A 16,052-nucleotide genomic window follows, 5' to 3' on the forward strand; every position below is an offset into this window, starting at 1 on the left:
ACCTTACCGCGCTACAGAAGGAGGAACTAAGACACCTTGTCAGAAACCTTTGGCGTGACCTGCCCACGACGAAATCCCAGCTGACACACTACAGATCAGTGACTGATGACCTCGCTGACAAGAGGAGCGTTTTAGTTGAGGCCCTGTCTATAGTTGACACACTCCTGGCTATACATAATAGCGAAGATATTCAGCAGAGGTCAGTTTCGTGTACAGCTAAACCTCACAGACTTGGAGGTGAAGCTGAGCCCAACGTTGCCCCGGAGGCAGGTGAGGTGAGTCAGATCGCACCTGGTGAGCGTCCCACCCACCCGCCAAACCACCCTTAATCCCTGCCCCCGTCCCCGCCTCTCCTTCGCCTCTATCTCAGCCCGCCCCCGAGTCAACTGAGGTACGGGAACGGACACTACCACGTGGAGGACACACCCGTAACGGCTCCGCTGAGGAGAGGGACACTGAAGTACAGCATCACCAACACCAAGCCAGCCAAGACACATATAGAAGATCCCGGCGACCAAAAAGGTGAACACGAACATCACCAGCAGCTGACACACACCAGGCGGCGTCGATTCAGCCACTGGCCAAAAAGCAGCTCAGACAGAAGCGGGACAAGTGCCTTCAGTGTAACCGCTGGGGACACTCACAGGATCAGTGTCAGGTCCAGCTCTGTTCCTATTGTCAGGGACGCTTCCACTCCTCCCAGAACTGCCGGGCTAAAATTGCGGACCAGAGGCAGCAGGAGCTGGTACACGCGGTGAGGCAGAGCAGCCAGGAGACGCTACTTGCCCAGAGGGGCATTGTCTGGCAGCTGAATCCCCCCGCCAACCACCTGGGGTTATGTGGGTCCCCATTGGCTGCCCCTACGGGACCCCACACCCCCAGCCCCTCTGGCCTGTCACCTCACAAGGTCACGCCGTGCGATATGGAGCTCCGCCTCAGCCCCAGGCAGCGATGCTGTAAAATGACGAACAGTGAGGTACGCATTGTGTCGGCGAACTTGAGGGGCTTCCACACCAATGTTGGAGAGCTCACTCATATGGCAATTCGAAAACATAGTGCCGATATAGTTTTTGTGTGCGAGACGTTTTTAGACGACATAGTGCCAGGGAACTATGCCCAAGTAGAGGGGTACTCGGCCTGGATAAGGAAGAACCGCACCACGGAGGGCGGGGGCGGGGCTTTTTGTTATAAGGAGTCACTCCGCGTTCAGGTGGTCGAGCCTCCCGTGTGTGCGCCCAGGGAGCTTGAGTTATTAATACTTAAGGTGACAAACACTCATGGAAAGGGCCTGTTGTGCATTGGGTGTTATCGTCCCCCCACGCAGGGCGCAGTGCTTTTAAATTACCTAACTGATAACATTGACAGCAAAATTACACTGCATTTTGAAACTAAGAAAAGAGCATGGAACGTATATCAGCGTACTCCTCTCATAACCATAAAGCCGTTAAAAATATTTACTTATACTCAAACTCCATTCTTTTTTGGGTGGTGTTTGTTACAAAATAAACAGTCTCGTGACACGTGGCATCCAGCCGAGAGTCGCTTGTTGTCTACTTTAGAGAATTTGACAAGTGATTACTGTATGGACTGCTAATTCAGTCCGCCATGACTTTACAGCACCACCTATGACAAATAAGCCAACCTCAAGATCACTCACCCACCACAATGACCCAGGGAATGCATGGTGGGTTGCTCTATGCCGCCACCGCCTACAATTAGCTCGAATTAGGCGTTTTGAGCCGAGCCCCATACGGGGTCCGCCATTTCAGTGGACCGACTCGCGGGAGCCCAAAAATGGGTCCGCCGACGCTGCCGGGTTAAAAACTACGTCAAATTCCCCACCCACAGCTCCGGTTCGTCAATTGGCCCAGTAGTGACAAACCTCCCTCCTCACAGTGTTCAGTGTTCGCCTCTCGACTTTGTGGGTACCTCCGACCGCGTGGCAGTGTTCACAAAAATCTACTGTAGGAGGCCAGCCGAGGAAAGCCACACTGGTGTGCTGTGGAGGTGGGAAGCGGCGAACTGGGAGGCCATGCATGCCGCCCTGAGAAGCACGGACTGGGAACACGTGCTGCGTGGCGACACGGACAAGCAGGTGGAGAGACTCACACAGCTGCTTTACGCTCTCCAGAGCAGCTGGGTGCCTCACTCTACACACGAAACCAAGGCGTCAGACCAACCATGATTCGGCCCGGAGTGCCGAGCCGCCTCTGATGAAAAACATCGTGCCTGGCGTGCCTTCAAGAGGCATCCCACGGCCCGAAACAGGCAGAAACACAGAGAGGCGGCTTAGCGTATGAGGAACACCCAGAAGTGGACTGCTGAGCAGTGGAGAACGACCCTAAAATCAAAACTGAGAGGTGGCCAGGTCGAGAGTAAACGCTGGTGGAGCCTTGTCAAGGAGCATCAGGGCGCTTCGCGGGACTACACTGTCCCTCCCCTCCAGAGGGAGGATGGGAGCGTGGCTCACACTGCCCCAGACAAGGCGAACCTCCTGGCCAGACACTTCTCAGAGAAGATGCGCATCTCTGATCCCAACAGAGCACCTCCAACTCTGCCGGAGATGACGAAAGACAAGTTAGTGACAGTGGTGACGAGTGAGTACGAGGTGAAAAAGCTGCTCTCAACACTGGATGAGACCAAAGCGGTGGGACCAGACTACATCAGCCCCCGTCTGCTCCGTCAGTGTGCCAGGGAGCTGGCGCGCCCGCTTGCCTCTCTTTTCAACTACTGCCTACAGAGCAGCAGATGGCCCAAAACCTGGAAAATCAGCAAGGTGGTCCCCATTCACAAGAAAAATTCAAAAATGATGTGAAAAACTACCGCCCTGTGTCTCTGTTGCCTGTACTCAGCAAAGTGCTGGAAAGCATCGTGGCCACGAGAGTGACTGAGCAGCTTGAGCGGCACCACTTGCTGTGCAGCAGGCAATACGGGTTTAGCAAGCGTAGGTCGGCCTCTGACCTGCACCTGCTGCTGACCTCAAAGTGGAGTGCGGCCCTGGATCATGGAAGGGCCACTGCCGTTGTGGCAGCTGAGCTCAGCTACACTCTGAGCCGCATCGTGGCCTGGGGCAACAAGTGGCAGGTGAAATTCGCCAAGAGTCTTGGTGGTCTGTAGAAAGTCCAATTACTATTTTACGAGATTTATTTTTAATTTCAATGAAAACCGTGTCTACATTGGTTATAATATATGTTTTCACGGATACTGGATGGAGAGAGTTGTGGATATAAAAGATAACGCCTCCACCCTGTCTGTTCTCTCTTTCATGACTAAAGATGGTATAACCCGGTAATCTATATTCCGCAATGAAATCTCTATTTGAAGTGTCTATCCAAGATTCTATGACTCCGATGATGTGATAATGATTTGTAGCTGCGAGGACTTCTAAGTCCTGAAATTTGTTACGTAGGCTGCGAGCGTTTACATAGCAAGCTTTAATGTGATTCGAGTCGGGGGTTTTGCGAGATAAGTGCTCCCTTACGGTGGAGCTGCTGGTGTTCTCGCCCCCGCGTTTTTTGGCTTTCGAAGAGCCACTTGGTCACAGAGCAGCCTCCCGAAACGGGCTGCTCCAACAGGGTTTAAGTGGATGCCATCAGCAAGGAACAAGTCTGAATCGTAGTAAAAACTGTTCCACAAGTTAGCGAACTGGACGTTTTCTTGTGAGCAAAGGGACTGAAGTCTGTTGTTTGTGCTGAAGGCCTTACTGTAAAAGCTAGATTCGGCACCGACCCTCGGGAGGATTCCTGAGATTATGATGTTACTGGCATCCGTTTTACGTTTATACTGCTTGGTCATGCGGCGGTATTTCTCAAGCAGTTCCTCAGAACGGGTTGTCTTTACGTCATTCGTCCTCGCGTGAATGACAAAGAGGGTGTTTCGATCGGCATTTCTCGTGACATCATCGTACGCTGCGGTGATGTCGTCCAGTCTGGCACCTGGATAGCAGTAACGTTTTCTGCGGCCGTTTGATGAACGATCACAGAACTCAACCAGCTGGCCACGCACCATGGAGTCCCCAACTAGGCGAGTCTCAAACTCATCCTCCATGGTGTCTGCCAGCACCTGGAACCTATTGAAGGTAGTGGGGGTTAGTAAATCCTTGGTTGCCTGCTTTGGTTTGGCTCCATTCCTTACAGGTTGGAACCCGACATCCTGTGAAGCAGGAAGAGAAGCGTTAAGTGGGGCAGGCTGGAAGGTGTCCTGTGAGGCAGGCTGGGAGTTTGCCTGTGAAGCAGGCTGGGGGTTAGCCTGTGAAGCAGGCTGGGGGTCAGCCTGTGAGGCAGGCTGGCAGTTGTCCTGTGAGGCAGGCTGGGGGTTAGCCTGTGAGGCAGGCTGGGGGTTTGCCTGTGAGGCAGGCTGGGGGTTTGCCTGTGAGGCAGGCTGGGGGTTAGCCTGTGAGGCAGGCTGGGGGTTAGCCTGTGAGACAGGCTGGGGGTTAGCCTGTGAGGCAGGCTGGGAGTCGACCAGTGAGGCAGGTAACACGTCCTCCCGTGAAGCAGGAGGGTCGTCTGGAGAGGGCAGTCTCGGTGGAGGGCCTCTCCACCATCGATGGTGGAGTCACTGCCACATTATTTGAAACAAATTCCTGAAGGGCTTCGAATTTCTTTTCAAGATCATTATATATGACTTTCCATTCAGTCACAGCCTTCTGAAGTTGTAATCTTTGAACGCAGAGGCGGCAAGTTTTACTCAGCTGGAAGAACTGAGCTGCAAATCGTCCGGGACAGACGTCACACTTAAGGTTCGAAGGCATTGTTAGACATTTAAGCGAGTTTACACTTTGGGCAAATATTAAAAGCGCTTTCGAAATAACTTAAAGTGTGACCATAAATTAAGTTGGGTAAAAATTGTGCATGGAAATTAGATACTGCTATGTTAGATGCACTCCCACAGGGTCTTGAAAACGCCTCACGCCTCAAACTTGTCCTGAGCCTCGGTCACGAAGAGAGACTCTCTTTGGCCGGCGCTTTTCAGCTATTGTCTGTTGTCATTTTGTCCCATAGAATAGGGCCCGGCGTAGTCTACAACACAGGAGGAGAGGAGGAGGAAGGAGAGAGGAACCTTTCCCACTTTCCCGAAACGTCTAACCCAACTCTGCGACCCTTTCGAAGCCTGGCCAGTGGCACCTGTCACCAGGTGTTCTCCACCAACCTCTAGAGAGTATCAGCCCTTCTGAAGAGACAAAAAGCTGAAATATTCCCTTGTATAAGAAAAACCTCAGAAACTCCACCTAGAAGCCGGGAGGTACAACCTCAAATGGCCCACGGAGGACATCTCTTTCAGGAGAAAACAAGAACCAGCTGTTATGCAGAATAGGGATGGGAGTACCGTCGATAGAGGGGAGGGACGGGGAGCTCACACCGACAACTGGTTCCCAGGGAGGCTTTTTAGTGTAAAGGTCGCCACACTCCTCTACACCGCATGCCTAAATAATTAGGCACGGTCCAGCTGACTAGGACCCTGGAACTCCAGCCATTGTCTCATAAAGAGATCTTCTGCCTGCAGTCCAATCCACCACTGCTGCTGCCCAGAGGCTTCACCGTGACCCTGGCACGGGAGACAGATCAGGTATTGCACCTTGTCCAAGGGTGACCTGAGACTATGCAGGGCAGGGACGTCTAGCTCCCTGAAGTGAAAACACTTCACCTGCATACCTCCATACCTCCATACCGCATACCTCATCAGGTAGAAGGTCAGAAGTGGAAAGCTACTTTTGAATCTTCCGGTTAAGGACTGATTCAAAAGCTTTAGATATACAGGAAAGTACAGCTATAGGGCGGTAGTTTGAGGGATTGGAACGGTCACCCTTCTTAGGCACAGACCGTATGAAGGCGTATTTCCAACAGGATGGAAAGGTAGATGTTGACGGGCAGAGGCGAAAGAGATTGACCAGGCAGGGTTTTAGCACGGAAGCTTAGTTTTTGAGGACAATAGGACGCACTCCATCAGGTTCATAAGCCTTCTGATAGTTGAGGCCAGAGATGGCATAGAAAATATCATTCCTAAGAATCTTAATAATAGGTATAAGGGAGTTAGAGGGGGGATGTGTGGGAGGAATATGCTCAAAATCGTCCAGAGTGGAGTTCTTACAAAACGTTTGAGAGAAGAGTCCAGCCTTAGAGATAGATGAAACGACGGTGCTGCCGTCAGGGTTAAGGGGAGGAGGGAAAGATGAAGAAGTGAAATTGGAGGAGATATTTTTGGCTAGGTGCCAGAAGTCTCTGGAAGAATTAGGGAAAGCAAAGTTTTGACATTTACTATGGGTGAAAGAGCTTTTGATAAGTCGAAGAATAGATTTGGCACGATTCCGGGCAGAAAAGTGAAGATCATGGTTAGCAGGAGTGCGCTGCCTCTCTGTCTTTGATAGCACGAGAACAGGCGTGATTAAACTAAGGCTTTTAAGCACAGGATGTGGAATGTGTGCGCCATTCCAGAGACAATCACTTCTGTGATGCGCTGGGCACACACAGAGGGGTCTCTCTCCTGAAACCAGTAATCATTCCACAGGAAATCGGAAAAGTACATCCTCAGGTCGTCACACTGAGCTGAAGCAAAATGCCAGAAGCATCGCCTCTTCGGCGGGTCCAGAGGCTGTACAGGAGCGATATGACAGGATACAGAAATAAGGTTGTGATCGGAGGAGCCTACCGGTGAGAACAGTTTGACAGAGTAAGCAGAAGGATTAGAAGTAAGGAAAAGGTCTAGTCACTATAGTATGTTGGGCCTGTCTCCAAGACGGTCGGGAATACGTGTAGGGTGCTGGACCAACTATTAATATAAATATCTATCTATCCATCTCTCTCCTCTCTCTCTCTCTCTCTCTCTCTCTCTCTCTCTCTCTCTCTCTCTCTCTCTCTCTCTCTCTCTCTCTCTCTCTCTCTCTCTCTATATATATATATATATATATATATATATATATATATATATATATATATATATATATATATATATATATATATATATATATATATATAGATAGATAGATAGATAGATAGATAGATAGATAGATAGATAGATAGATAGATAGATAGATGCCCATTTTCCACTTGCCTCCAACTGGAATACGAACAGCACGTTTCTTATTATGCATATATACCAAGTGGGTCTCACCTGCTTCCTCAGTATAGTCGGTTCCACGAGAGCTGGCGGAGTTAACCCTACAAGGATGGACTCGCGGACTTGGTGTCGTTGTTTGGGCAGTAGGCTCTGCTACGGCAAACGAAATATGCCGCAGATTGATTTCAGTAAACAACAGCCAATGAGACCGTCAACCAAGCAATGATACCAGGTCCGCGAGTCCTTCCTTGAAGGATTACGTCCGCCAGGTCTCGTGGAACAGACTATAATAAATTAAAAAAACAAGGGCTCTTAATTACAAAATTCAATCATATACACAATAAGACAAAATACACAAAATAGCTGCTTGCACACAAGTCACAGTGTAACGTCAGTGTATAACAAATGAAAGCATGGAATTATGAATTTTCTGTGATTGACAAGAAATTCACAGAAAACAAGAAATTCAACTGCAAGTTATATTAGTAGACACACGACGATTGCTCATAGAAAAATGGAAATTTATAAATAAGATAGGAAGCTGATGTGCAATTGTTGCTACAATATTTTCTTTTCCTTCACTTTTGGCGATAAATGAATGCCTATAGTCAAAGGTTCACCAGCAGCGTTCAACTAAACTCTTGGCAACAAACTATCGAGTTACAAGCTTTTCAGCATCATCCATCTTTACTTATCATTTTCATTACTAACGCCAAAAAACGTTTGTCCCCAGCCCTCTGGGTCTCACCACAGGACAGCGCTACCACGATGGATTAAGGAATTAGCGACGTAAAGTCAGGGATGGTGTGAAGGAGGGATGTAGGAAATGACTGTGATAGGGGAGGAGGGAAGGAGAGAGGATGGGAGGGAATCATGAAGGAATGTAGCGAACAGGGCAGGAGAGGAGGTAAGGAAGTATGGAGCAGCATGGAGAGAGGGAGATAATGACTAATGTGTGAAGAGGAAGAGAAGGATGAAGGTAAGAAAGGTGGTAAGGAGAGGGGGAGGTATGAAGGAAAGAAGGGGCAGAAAAAGATGGATGGAGGAAGAAAGAGAGGAAAGAGGCGATGGAAAGAGACAGTTAGGTGGATAGTGAGGGAGAGACAGAGGAAGCGACGTATGGGGAGAGGTAGAAAAGGAAGGAGGGAGGGAAACAAGGGGATAATCTTCTTTGTATCGTTTCTATTTCAGTATATGAACCTTCGAAGCGGGCACACGAGGAGAGGCAGGACGGGAGACAGGGAGGGAGAGAGAAATAGAGGAATATATAAAATGAGAGAGAGAGAGAGAGAGAGAGAGAGAGAGAGAGAGAGAGAGAGAGAGAGAGAGAGACTGGGAAGGTAGGGGTGAAGCAGAGATAGAGACGAAGGCCAGAAGGGAGGAAGGGAGATATAAACTAGGAGGGTAGGGGGAGGGAGGGAGGGTAGGAAGGAGGAGATGGAGGCAGGGAGGGAAGAAGGGAGAGGTGGAGGCAGGGAGGGTTGGAGGGAGGGATGGGGACAGTGAGGAAGGGATGAAGGGAGGAGAGGCGGGGGGTGGGGTGGGGGGAGTTCAGAGTTAGCTTGCACACCTCGTAACTTGTATCATCATCTCATTTGAATAGCATTTGGGAGTCTTTATCGTTGGACTAAAAAAATGTTCCTTCATTTTACTAACACGTCGTAAATTTGAGGGGCTTTTATGTATATTCTCGAACAAAGTAATTTCTGCGTAGGTAGCGATTTCTTGAGTTTTACTTGAATAGTTATACGAGTGTGCCAAGCGCATTTCTACTCCCACATTTTTTTCCTTCTCTTCGTTCTGTTCTGCCAACATTTCCGCTATCCACTACTACTGCTCCTCCAGCAATCCTCCCTCACTTCGTTTCTTCTTCTGCTTCCTCCATTGCTCCGGTCTCCCAACTTCAACCCCTTGTTTCTTCTCCCCTTCCCCAAGCTCCAGTTCCTCTTCTCTCTCTCTCTCTCAGTCAGTAATGTCACGGTAGGAGAACACCTCGGTTCTTGCGATCATAAATTAGTGCGCGTCGACATTAGAGCTCAATCATCAGTGACTGAAAATAAAGTAAAGGTGCCCAATTTCAAAAGAGCTAACTTCGTAGAAATCCGACAAAAACTAACAGAAATACAACTATCAGATGACGGCAATGTAGAGGAAGCCTGGCTAAGCTTTAAAAATCACTTACTCACTCAGCAGAACACATTCGTCCCCTTGTGCGAGAAGCGAATTAACACTAATAAAAGCCCACCGTGGTTCAATAGCGAAATTAAACAATCAGTCAATGAGAGAAAATAGTTTTACAGGTTAAAGAAGAACAAAGCACGCCCGAAAACATTAGACTTTATAATGATGCTAGGCGACGAGTAAAAAGACTAGTAGGTCAGGCAAAGTGTAGATATGAAGAAAATATTGCAGCCAACTGTAAAAATAATCCGAAATTTTTCTTCAGTTACATAAACAACAGAAAGGCGATCAAAAGTGGTATTGGACCTTTAACAAACAGCGACGGTGCACTAGTGACTGACAGCCAACACATTGCAAACCTCTTAAACAATTACTTTTCCTCGGTGTTTAATACTAACAGTCTTCCTCTCGCTACCACCAACACCAGTACTATTGTAAATCTCGAGCATGCATTGCCTAATTTTGAAATAACAACCGATGAAGTCCTTAAAGCTCTCCATTCACTTAAAACAAATAAAAGTCCTGGACCCGACAAAGTATATCCTATACTGCTTAAAGAAACAAAGAGCGAAATACTCTCCTCCCTCACAACCGTATTCAATATGTCCTTGCGACAAGGCATCGTCCCTTCGGATTGGAAAAAGGCTAACGTGACACCGATTTTTAAGAAAGGAGACAAAAAAATACCAGGCAACTACCGACCCATTAGTCTAACTTCAATTGTAGGTAAGCTACTCGAGAGCATAATTAGAGACAAAATTGTGAGTTACCTCGAAAGCCACTCATTAATTGGGGATTCACAACATGGCTTCCGTAACAAAAGATCCTGCCTATCAAACCTACTGACCTTTTATAACGATCTCTTCTCAATTTATGACGTAACCAAATCAGTGGACGTAGTCTATCTTGATTTCCAGAAAGCGTTTGATAAAGTCCCACATCATAAATTAGTTTATAAATCAAAGCAAATAGGCATTGACGGTCAAGTAAACCAATGGATCGCGAATTGGTTGAGCAACAGACAACAAAGAGTTGTGATTGACGGATTTAACTCAGAGTGGGCGCCGGTCACTAGTGGCGTAACTCAGGGCTCGGTTCTTGGCCCAGTGCTCTTCATTATTTACATCAACGACGTGGATGTTGGACTCAATAATCGCATTAGTAAATTTGCAGACGACACAAAGATTGGTAACTCGGTTCTCACTGACGAAGACAGGCAAGGCCTCCAAGAGGATTTGCACAAAATTTCAGCTTGGTCGGATAAATGGGAGATGCCCTTTAACGTAGACAAGTGCCAGGTCCTTCAAGTTGAAACAAAAAATAAGAAGTTCGATTACGAAATACGCGGCGTTAAACTTACAAGTGTTCAATGCGTTAAGGACCTGGGGATTAAAATCGCGTCAAACCTCAAATTCTCACATCAATGCATCGATGCAGCAAATAAAGCGAACAGAATGTTGGGCTTCATTAAAAGAAACTTTTTATTCAAGAATAAAGATGTAATACTTCCGCTCTACAATAGTTTAGTCAGACCCCACTTGGAATATGCGGTACAGTTTTGGTCTCCCCACCATGCAAAGGACATTGCTAAACTAGAAGGTGTTCAGCGTCGAGCAACAAAAATGATCCCTTCCTTGCGCAACAAATCCTACGATGAAAGGCTTTCCATCCTTAACATGTTCTCTCTTGAGAAACGTCGCCTCCGAGGAAAACTGATCGAATGTTTTAAAATACTTAATGGTTTCACCAATGTAGACAGAACAAAATTGTTTATGATCGATGACACTTTGCGAACGAGGAGCAAGGGCACAAAACTCAAATGTAGACAAGTAAATTCAGACTTCACCAAATTTTTCTTCACCAACGTTGTAGTGCGAGAATGGAATAAGCTCCCACCATTAGTGGTCCAGTGTAACACGATTGACTCCTTTAAAAACAAGCTCGACCGTCACTTCCTTGAACTTAATATTAACTAGTGTAGAAAAGCAACGTTTTGGAGCCATCTGATTACTGTAAAATCACTTAAGTTTAAGGACAGACCACCTAGTCTGGACCATGGGGTCTGTATGGTCTGATTTTCTATGTAAATCTCTCTCTCTCTCTCTCTCTCTCTCTCTCTCTCTCTCTCTCTCTCTCTCTCTCTCTCTCTCTCTCTCTCTCTCCACATTCTCAACTTCAAGAGATTAAATGCACCTCGGCACGAGAAACGCAAAAAGTAAGGACTGTGAATCTAATCGATACTTCTCCTCCTCCTCCTCCTCCTCTTCGCATCTTAGCATCTTTATTACCCACCCTCATGTCTCCTCGTCCTCGTGTTCGTCTGCCTCATCCTCGTCCTCGTCCTTTCATACAAGTCCTCGTTCTGTTCCTATAATATTATCATCATCGTCGTATTGTTCTCGGTCTTTAGTTTTTGCAACGCATCAGTTTTACACACTTATTTTTGCTGTTATTTATCGTTATCAATTTCCTCTTCGGCAACACTAACACGCCTCACGCATTACAAGTGTTCGATCATTCCCACCGCCGAAACACCACGAAACGTGAAGCTTCGAACTCCTTTTTCTTCCAAACTACAACGTCAGCCTGTTCTCTCTCTCTCTCTCTCTCTCTCTCTCTCTCTCTCTCTCTCTCTCTCATTTCCTCCTAACTTCTGCTCCTCTTCCTGATCCTGTATATCTTCCTCTATCTCTCTCTCACACACACACACACACACACACGCACACCAGTTTTCTTCACATAAAGCTCTCCCTCGCCTTCTGCACCCCTCCTACAACCTCTTCTTCCTCATGCCCTACACACTCGTTGTCCACTGTCATTTCTCTCAAGCCTTCATCAAATCATTCCACCAGCACGTCCATTGTGTCCGCTAAAGCATTCCACACTACTGTCACTCCACATGAATTCATCATATCTTGGGCATGTCACACCACCGTCACCACGTGATCATCATTCATGACTGCCGCGGCCCGCTGTGCCGCACAGGGTTGCCAGGTCTCGCAGTATTTTATTGGCATCTCTACTCATGATCTTTGGCATTTTTTGGCAAAACATTTCGAAAAATGGCAGGTTCTACGGCATTTATTGAAGGAAGAAAGAAAACTTTAAAAAAAACACAAAAAACTCACTCTCCTCTCTCTCTCTCTCTCTCTCTCTCTCTCTCTCTCTCTCTCTCTCTCTCTCTCTCTCTCTCTCTCTCTCTCTCTCTCTCTCTCTCTCTTCTCTCTTATAAGACACACTAAATAACATGTTTATGATAAGCCATAAATGGTAACTTTTCCACACACGCCACACACAAAAATAAAAACTTGATGATGAATTAATTTAGAAAAAAAAAAAAAAAAAAAAAAGCAAATAGGACCTCAGAAGTCCCTCTCAATTTATCAAATTACGGTAACTTACAAGCTAACAATGAAATAGAAAAAGAACAGAGACGCCGCGACGAACGACCTCTGGAGAAGTGCGCCGCGCTTCCAGCCAGAAATACTATTTTTTTTTTTTTATTAGTCCATCCAGTACGTGTTAATTCAATTGGTAATTTTTTTTGTGGTTTATGGCATCTCTTGGACAAAGATGGCATTTATGGCATCAAATTTTTCTCAAAAAAAAAAATGTTTTTTCGAGAAAAAATGTTGAAGTTAAAAAATGCCCAATTTGGCACGTTCTGGCAACCCTGGTGCCGCAGTGCCTCCCTCTGAGGCTCCGCCTCCTCGCCGTCCTCGTGCTTACTACTGCAACGCCTCCAAGCGGGCTACCCTCGAAACACACCACAGAAAATATCACGTAATAGGGGAGACTTTTTAAAATTTGATTTTTGCCTTTAAGGTCTATGAAAGATGTCTGCACTCAATTTAATGAAACAATATTTGTATAAGACATGTAAGACTATATTTACAAATAAAATTTGGATGATCCAATGAAAATCATCAAGTATACAGATTACCCACACGTTTAAAATACAATGGTAATTTGTTATGCAGCTGGAGGACATAATTCCAAGATGATCGAAATTGTGCAAAGGCCCTGTCCCCTTCTTAAAGGGGTAAATCGTATAGAAGAAGAAGAACTACAATGGTTCTCATTTGTTCTCGCAAGCATTTTCGCTAACTTATTTTAGTATATATACACTGCAGTTGTCAACTACCTGGTATTGTATATAACATTATTTTTTTATATCTTTGTATACTATAAAACCCATGAGAGAATCTTATGAAAAATATTTTCTAACGTTGCCCTCATTTGGAGTCCTTGGGTTTGCAGCCTAGGATTATTAGCCCCCCGGGGGTAGGGACATAAGCTACTGTACGGCTTCCATCCGGTGCCCAGTCACGGCTGGGGGACGGGGGCAGATCTGGAAGGGGACCACTCAGTTTTATTTTTTATCAGAAGAGAGGGGGGGGGAGAAGAGAGGAAGTAGGGGAAGGTAAGTGAGAAGCAGAAGGAAGTGGGATATAAAAAGGCGGGCTGGACGCCAAGCTTTGGTTGGTGGGTGAGCGTTTGGTAAAGTTAAGTGTTTTGGTTTGCATGTTTTATGATGTGTTCGTGATTTGTTTTTGGTCGGGTTCTGTTGTTTGTGGTGTGGCGTTGTTGGGTCCGCTTTTTGTGTTGTGGCGTTATTGTTTATTGGGCGTTAACTTGTTTGCTGGGAAATCAGCGTCGATAATGTGTGTGTGTGTGTGTGTGTGTGTGTGTGTGTGTGTGTGTGTGTGTGTGTGTGTGTGTGGTATTCTAGCTGAGTGATTAGAGATGGAGTTCATTTTAGTGAAACCTTGGCTCCGGGTTAGGGTGAATTTGGAGGTTGTGTAGGCTGCTCGGGAAGGAGCGGTGGAATCTTCTTATGCAGGGAAGGTTGTTTGATAGTGAGGTATATAGAGGTATGTTAAGTTGTGCATTTTTTTCCCAGGTCTGGGCGGCTCTGAGATGAAGTCTTGCGTTAATTGGTAGTGTGTTCGTGTTTGTGTGGATTTGTTCGTTGGTATGTGTGGAGGGGAATTGTTGATTTGTGGCAAACCTGAGAGCTTTATTCTGAACTTTTTGAAGCTTACTTATCTGTTTTTTTACTGAGGGATTAAGTTGGAACTGGAGGGTAATCTAAAATGGGGAGGATTAGGGTTTTCACAAGGTGTAATTTTATCTTAGTGGGCATCTGTCTGAATCGGTATAATTTGGCAAGAGTAGTCTTAGTCTGGCCACACCTCTTTTTGACGTGAGCGGGTAACCAGTGCGGGTGATAGGGAGACCCAGAAGTGAGCCGTAGTGTTGAGTTTGAATTACTCTGTCATTTGTGTTTATATTTTCGTGCAGTCTGGCGCCGAGATTGAATATAGCGAATTTGAATGTGTTTGTGTTAATATGCCAGTCGTGTTCAAAAGCAATTTGTGTGTTTATTTGATCTGCCACTCTACATCGGGCTATTTTGTGGGAGGGGCCAGGGTATCCAGAGATATGAGTTATGTCGGGTAGGCGGTGGCTGAACAGATAGCAAGACGGCCCCGCGTTCAGGAGGACGCGAGTTCAATCCCCGACCGGTGCCACCAAGCTAGGATTTTTCAGCCGCCACCGAGTGGCTTAAAACTACCCACATGCTGTCCAGCAGACCACCTATCAACCCGGACTCTAGATTCTAGGATTAAAGATGAGCTCCGGGAGGGCAGCATGAGCCAATGCAAGATGGCGCCACTATAAACACTCGCCTGCGCCAGAACGGGCTGGGCCGACCATCAGGACCCACCGGGAAGAAGCCTTGGACCAACCATCAGGATCCACCGGGAAGAAGCCTACCGGCGCAATAGGCCAAGGCGTAAAAGAAAATAATAATAATATCGCCTGCATATGAGAGGTTAATACCTCTGGCAGCGGCTGGGGCGTCATTCGAATATAGAATGGTTGGCTGTTGGTTCTCACCGAGTGTGGACGTGTTTCCCCTCTCTTCTTCCCTCCCTTCCTCACCCGTCCCAGCACAAAGATAAGTGAATCTACACATACACAACACTGTTTTTATCTACGCACATTCTTTTTAACGTGTTTTTAGTTTTTTTAAATTCTTTATCTAGGTTTTATCTTTTATTTTACGTTATTTTTACTTTTCTTGATTGAAATGGCAACTACTTTAAACTGCCGGACGAGGCTGTTCCAGCTCACGAAGCGGCACAGTAACACTAGGTGGCTGACAACACACCAACACCGTACTCGCTCACGGAAGGTAAAACAAGAAAAAAGTAATACTAGCATACACAGTGCCTTCCTTATTACCACAGTTACACTCATAGCACTTATACTACATGCATTAACACATTTGAGGACACAAACAACACACCCACGACAACCACAAACAAGCACTCACACATAACTGTCGTTTTCGCTCACCGTGGTTCAGTATTTGGAACGGCACACAGAAACGATACAAAAGCACACAGACGACACACCATCATTCTCTTGCTGCTTCTATGTGGAGACACGGGCGCTATGATCAAACCTGGCCCTTATTGGCCTAAGTATCCTTGCCAACTTTGTAGCAAGGCGGTGAGGTGGGGGCAGAGGGCCATCCTGTGTGATTCGTGTCGTGATAGATCCAAGCATGCTGGGTGGTACCACGTTAGCTGTATCGGGTCTTCCACGCCGACTTACGCTGGATTGGTTGACAATAGCGACTCGTGGATCTGCTTTAGATGCGGCCTACCTAATTTCTCATCCTCATTCTTCTCAGCTGATCCTATTCCACTGCTCAATTCCTTCGACACGCTATATCAACATAACACAGACAACCCTGGCAAACAACACCTCTTGAACAACCAAACACTCAACACCTCTCACCT

Source organism: Eriocheir sinensis, chromosome 32 (assembly GCF_024679095.1).
Source record: "Eriocheir sinensis breed Jianghai 21 chromosome 32, ASM2467909v1, whole genome shotgun sequence".
In the NCBI taxonomy this organism is placed as follows: Eukaryota; Metazoa; Arthropoda; class Malacostraca; order Decapoda; family Varunidae; genus Eriocheir; species Eriocheir sinensis.